This window comes from Nerophis lumbriciformis, linkage group LG06 (genome assembly GCF_033978685.3).
Source record: "Nerophis lumbriciformis linkage group LG06, RoL_Nlum_v2.1, whole genome shotgun sequence".
In the NCBI taxonomy this organism is placed as follows: Eukaryota; Metazoa; Chordata; class Actinopteri; order Syngnathiformes; family Syngnathidae; genus Nerophis; species Nerophis lumbriciformis.
In genome coordinates, this window is record NC_084553.2 from 11,395,951 (window position 1) to 11,403,054 (window position 7,104).

Consider the following 7,104-nt stretch of genomic DNA (forward strand, 5'->3'; position numbering starts at 1 on the left):
TAGACGTCCTTGACTGACACACACACACACACACACACACTGCAAATAAGTACACACTTGTAAAGGTGCCTTTACTGTACAACAATTGTGTCCAAAGTGCGGGCCGGAGGTCATTTGGTGCCCGCGGTTCACTTTTAATCAACCCTCTGCATATTATAACTAAATGACATCATTAAATATGACATTAGTTTGCTGTGTCAGCTGGAACAAAACGCTGGGACATCGACGACGTGTATCGTCCTCACACTTTTTATTGATGCATTATATTAATTGCTTCTTTTTGTTTGTTTTTACCTTTCAAGGTACCTAAAAAGTACCTTGAATCCCCTTAAAAAGGGTTCTCCTCGGCGAAAATATGCATTATTAATAACATGTGTGTTTAACGTGTGGAGTCAAAGGTCGCCGCGTTACAAGGCTGAGGTCACGAGGGCGTGTTAGCGATGCCGCGAGGGGAGGGTGGGGTAGAGGCACACGGCGGGGGGGTTACTACTGTAACACACACACATGCAGAGGCGCTGTCGCCACCAACGGGCAGGTATGAGAAGGACGCGGGGGGCGTGGCCTCGTCACAGTGACTGTGTATTAATTAATGGACACCTCGCTCCCCCTCCCTCTCCAGCTGCTCCCACAGGCCCGGGGGGGTGGGTACCACCCTGACACACACACACACACACACACACACACACACACACACACGGCACGTTAAGTCAGGCCGGCACCGTGTGTGTGTGGTTGCAAAAAAAAAAAAAAAGGTCTGACTGCGGAGTGGATTCGCCGTCACAGTCCGGCGAGCGACTGACTGACAGGTGACATCCTCGGAAAACATCACTTGCTGACCACCACCAGGGTGGCGCACACACACACACACACACACACACACACACACACACACACACACACACACACACACACACACACACACACACACACACACACACACACACACACACACACAGGCACGCTCGCGCAGTTAGGCATAACCCATCTGCACTTGTTAAAGCATCAGATAAAAGACGATGAATCACAGCAGGTGGCCTCCTTTGCATGCATGTCGCCGCCGAGTCGTTTTTTTTTAAACGTGTTCCTAACTGACGGACTTGCGAGGTGAAGCTGGACTGCAGGGGTCAAAGGTCAACGCACACTAACAGGATTACAAGCAGGCCAGGTTGTCCCCATTCAAAAAAAAATGCCACAATTTAGATTCCAGCATATTTTCCTGCACTGGTGTTCCCATTCAAAAGTATCATTTAAAAAAAAAAAAAAAAAGGCACCATTTAGAATGTAACCTCTTTTAGAGCACAGTTGTACCATCCCTGAGAGTCGTAGGAAAACAGCACAATTTGGAATGTGATTTCTTTTAGTGCACAGATGTTGCCATTCAAAAATATAATAAAAAAAAAAAAAGGCACAATTTAGAATTATGCCTCTTTTAGACGAGTTGTTGGCTCGATTTCGAATGTAACCTCTTTTCGTGCACAGTTGTTGCCATTCAAAACTCTCATAGGAAAACAGCACAATTTAGATTGTAACCACTTTTAGTGCACAGTTTGCATTCAAAAGTCTCATAGGAAAACAGCACAATTTAGAATGTAACCTCTTTTAGTGCACAATTGTTGCCATTCAAAACTCTCATAGGAAAACAGCACAATTTAGAATGTAACATCTTTTAGTGCACAGTTGTACCATTCAAAAGTGTCACAGGAAAACGACACTATTTAGAATGTAACCTCTTTTCACGCACAGTTGTTGCCAATCAAAAGTGACATAAGAAAACAGCACAATTTAGATCGTAACCTCTTTTAGTGCACAGTTGTTGCCAATCAAAAGTGACATAAGGAAACAGCACAATTTAGAATGTAACCTCTTTTACTGCACAATTGTTGCCATTCAAAACTCTCATAGGAGAACAGCACAATTTAGAATGTAACCTCTTTTCGTGCACAGTTTCCGTTCAAAAGTGTCATAGGAAAACGACACAATTTAGAATGTAACCTCTTTTTGTGCACAGTTGCCATTCAAAAGCCTCATACTAAAAATGCACAATTTAGAATGTAACCTCATTTAGTGGTCAATTGTCGCCATTCAAAACTCTCATAGGAAAACAGCACAATTTAGAATGTAACATCTTTTAGTGCACAGTTATCATTCAAGAGTGTCATACTAAAAAGGCACAATTTAGAATGTAACCTCTTTTAGTGCACAGTTGTTGCCATTCAAAACTCTCATAGGAAAACAGCACAATTTAGATTGTAACCTCTTTTAGTACACAGTTTCCATTCAAAAGTGTCACAGGAAAACAACAATATTTAGAATGTAACCTCTTTTACTGCACAATTGTTGCCATTCAAAACTCTCATAGGAAAACAGCACAATTTAGAATGTAACCTCTTTTCGTGCACAGTTTCCATTCAAAAGTGTCATAGGAAAACGACACAATTTAGAATGTAACCTCTTTTTGTGCACAGTTGCCATTCAAAAGCCTCATACTAAAAATGCACAATTTAGAATGTAACCTCTTTTAGTGCACAATTGTCGCCATTCAAAACTCTCATAGGAAAACAGCACAATTTAGAATGCAACCTCTTTTCGTGCACAGTTGTTGCCAATCAAAAGTGACATAAGAAAACAGCACAATTCAGAATGTAACCTCTTTTTGTGCAGTTGCCATTCAAAAGTCTCATACTAAAAAGGCACAATTTAGAATGTAACATCTTTTAGTGCACAATTGTCACCATTCAAAACTCTCATAGGAAAACAGCACAATTTAGAATGTAACCTCTTTTAGTGCACAGTTGCCATTCAAAAGTGACATACTAAAAAGGCACAATTTAGAATGTAACCTCTTTTAGTGCACAGTTACCATTCAAAACTCTCATAGGAAAACAGCACAATTTAGAATGTAACATCTTTTAGTGCACAGTTGCCATTCAAGAGTCTCATACTAAAAAGGCACAATTTAGAATGTAACCTCTTTTAGTGCACAGTTATCATTCAAGAGTGTCATACTAAAAGGCACAATTTAGAATATAACCTCTTTCAGTGCACAATTGTTGCCATTCAAAACTCTCATAGGAAAACAGCACAATTTAGAATGTAACCTCTTTTCGTGCACAGTTGTACCATTCAAGGGTGTTATACTAAAAAGGCACAATTTAGATTGTAACCTCTTTTAGTGCACAGTTGCCATTCAAAACTCTCATAGGAAAACAGCACAATTTTTGTGCACAGTTGCCATTCAAAAGTGTCATAGGAAAACGACACTATTTAGAATGTAACCTCTTTCAGTGCACAATTGTTGCCATTCAAAACTCTCATAGGAATACAGCACAATTTAGAATGTAACCTCTTTTCGTGCACAGTTGTACCATTCAAGGGTGTTATACTAAAAAGGCACAATTTAGATTGTAACCTCTTTTAGTGCACAGTTGCCATTCAAAACTCTCATAGGAAAACAGCACAATTTTTGTGCACAGTTGCCATTCAAAAGTGTCATAGGAAAACGACACTATTTAGAATGTAACCTCTTTTTGTGCACAGTTGTTGTCAATCAAAAGTGACACAAGGAAACAGCACAATTTAGAATATAACCCCTTTTAGTGCACAGTTTGCATTCAAAACTCTCATAGGAAAACAGCACAATTTAGAACGTAACCTCTTTTAGTGCACAGTTGTATCATTCAAAACTCTCATAGGAAAACGACACAATTTAGAATGTAACCTCTTTTAGTGCACAGTTGCCATTCAAGAGTGTTATACTAAAAAGGCACAATTAAGAATGTAACCTCTTTTAGTGCACAATTGTCGCCATTCAAAACTCTCATAGGAAAACAGCACAATTTAGATTGTAACGTCTTTTTGTGCACAGTTGCCATTCAAGAGTGTCATACTAAAAAGGCACCATTTAGAATGTAACCTCTTTCAGTGCACAATTGTTGCCATTCAAAACTCTCATAGGAAAACAGCACAATTTAGAATGTAACCTCTTTTAGTGCACAGTTGCCATTCAAGAGTGTTATACTAAAAAGGCAAAATTTAGAATGTAACCTCTTTTAGTGCACAATTGTTGCCATTCAAAACTCTCATAGGAAAACGACACTATTTAGAATGTAACCTCTTTTAGTGCACAGTTGTTGCCATTCAAAACTCTCATAGGAAAACAGCACAATTTAGATTGTAACCTCTTTTAGTGCACAGTTTGCATTCAAAACTCTCATAGGAAAACGGCACATTTTAGAATGTAACCTCTTCTCATGCGCAGTTGCTGCCATTCAAGAGTGTCATAAGAAAGCAGCACAGTTTAGAATCTAACCTCTTTTCGTGCACCGTTGCCATTCGAGAGCGTCACAGGAAAACGACACTATTTAGAACGTAACCTCTTTCAGTGCACACGGTTGGTCCCAGTCAAAAGTGTCAAGAGGGAAACGGCACAATTTCCAGTCGACTCTCACATCTTTTACCGCTTGTTCACATTCAGAAGTCCCATTTAAAGCAAGCCCGATTTAGAACGTGGACATCTGTTAGCGCATACTTGCTCCCATTCAAAAGTGTCATAGGAAAAAATGGCACAATTTACAGTAGAATGTAACATCTATGGCTTGTTTGAGTGGAGTCGTCCACTCAAAAGTGACACAATTGACAATCTTTTCATCCCACAGTAAGAGTGTCATAAGGGAAAAAAGCCACAATTTCCATCTTTTACTGCTTGTTCACATTCAGAAGTCCCATTTTAAAAAAATGCATAATTTAGAGTGGGACATATTTGACTGCATGGTTGTTCACATTCCAAAAAAAAAAAAAAAAAAAAAGACACAATTTAGAATGTAACACAGGTGTTACATTCTAAATTGTGGCATTTTTTTTATTTTTTTTAATGGCACTTTTGAGTGGGAATGGTATGAGTTGTTCCCCGTTAGGGTGCGCGCAGGTTCCCCCTTCAAAAGTCCCATTAGGAAGAAAAAAAAAGGCACAATTTAAGAAGGGAAACATCGTTCCGTGATTGGAGTGGACACTAAAGTAGACTCCTTCACTTCACCAGTGGTCAACTTTGACCCCCCCACACAACGACCAACACCCACTCTGAGTGACATCCCCCCCCCCTCTCTCTCTCTCTCTGCACACACACACACACACACACAAGCATGTCATACGTCCTCCGTGCGTGTGCCGTGTACATTCCACGCAAAAATGGTGTCTTTCATTCTTCAACTTTTGTATTTTGGAAATTAAAAAAAAACAAAAAAAAAAAACACGTCAAGTGTCCCGTTGAGGACAAAGTTTTGTTTTGGTCAGATGTTTGAAAATTTAAAAAAAAAAAAAAAAAAAGTCCACGCACACGACTCGCAAAATGACACTTTGATGGAGCGCGTGTAAATTTGTTGCGTGAATCTGATAATAAAAAAATAAATATAAAAAAAAAGCGGTTTCTTACCTTTTTTTTTTTTTTGTTCCACCCTCCCTCAAAAAGGAATTCCCTCGCGTGCACGGCGTCCACGGAACGGCGGAGAGCGAAAAGTGCGTGTGGGACCTGTTAGACAGCCTCCACGCTGCGTGCGCGCATCCTGACCTGACGTGGGAATCTTGTCCTTTTCCACCCCCCTTTCCCCTCCCCCCCTCCTCCCCCTCCCCTCACCGGACCACGGCGGCGCGGGCGCCGGTGTATCCCGGACACGAGCACGAGAGCGCTCGGCGTGGACGTTTTTTTCCGCGCGGTGCGGCGGCGGCGGCGAGTGGCGGGAAAAAGCAACGCCGGCTTCGACGGACCAAAATGGGGGGACTTGGGTATCAAAAAAAAAAAAAAACCAAAAAACCCAATGACTTTTCTTTTTTTTTTGGGTACCCTCCATCCATCCATCCATTTTCTACCGCTTGTCCCTTTCGCGTTTTGATGAAAAGACTGAAAGTGCGTCCTTACCTTGGCGGAGGTCCTTCAAGAAGAAGAAGAAGAAGAGTCCGGGGGTCGTGCGTGTGGCGCGTAACTGTGCGCTTAAACAAGTCCTGAGTGGTCCATATGACGCGCGTAAATGTGTGCGCGCGTTGTTAAATACGTGCGTGTTTAAATATGTGTGTGTGCACTGTAACCTTGTGGTGTGTTGATGTAAATAAGCCTGCTCGCTGCCTTGCTTCCTCGCCTCCCTCCCTCCCTCCCTCCTTCCTTTCCTCGCCTGCCTCCTCCTCCTCCTCCTCGCACAATTAACAACAATTAAGTGCAATTAGCTTTATTATTTATTACCGTTATTATCTTCATCGTGGCTTCATTGTTCAAAATATTTAAATAAAGAAAAGTTCGATTACTTGCAGCAAGTTTAGAGTGGAAACAGTGAAAAAAAAAAGTGAAAAAAAAAAAAAAAGTGTTGGGAAGGAGTAGGTCAATCCATATGTCGATAGTGCCGATACCAAGGGTAGGGTCGATACGAGTGCACGGTCTATCGTTCAATTTCCTGTCATAAATGTGTTTCTTGTGTGTGTGTGTGGGGGGGGGGGGGGAGTGGGTTCATCCATGCATCAGCGAGTGCCGATACCAAGGGTATTATCATATTGGGTCGATGCAAGCGTGATAAGATCGATATATGACAGTTTATTGTCATAAATGTATTGTCTTGTGTCGCTTATATGTCGATTTGTTTGGTGTTTTAGGGGGGCCAATAATACTCTTTGCTTTATTTTCTTATTTTGCACTTTTTTTATTATTACATTTTTTTGACAAATATATACACACACACATACAAACATACATATATACATTCATATACACGTATACACATACATATATACGCATATATACATACACACATATATACACGTACACATACACATATATATATATATACATATATACATGTATGTATATATATATATATACACTTATATACAAAATTTACATATAATCATACACATATATACATTTATATACACATACATACTGTATATACATACACATACATACATGAAAATACATATATACATTTATATGTATATACATATGCATATATATGCTTATACATACATATACGGATACACATACATATGCAGATACACACACATATGCATGTATACATAAATACATACGTATATATACACACACATATACAAATACATGCACACACA

The 7,104-nt window shown here is 40.0% G+C and overlaps 1 protein-coding gene across 2 annotated transcripts in view; it reads right to left on the reverse strand.

Annotated features, from left to right (window-relative positions):
- Positions 1 to 6,081, reverse strand: part of znf536 (zinc finger protein 536) — a 653,496-nt gene extending 647,415 nt beyond the window's left edge. The window contains exon 1 of one of the 2 annotated variants that reach the window (XM_061963702.2): positions 5,912 to 6,081. The gene's annotated coding sequence lies outside the window, so the exon portion shown is untranslated. Of the gene's footprint in view, positions 1 to 5,428; positions 5,583 to 5,911 lie in introns of those variants that run through there. The other variant, XM_061963703.2, reaches the window with a different exon arrangement.
- Between the last annotated feature and the right edge of the window lie 1,023 nt (positions 6,082 to 7,104).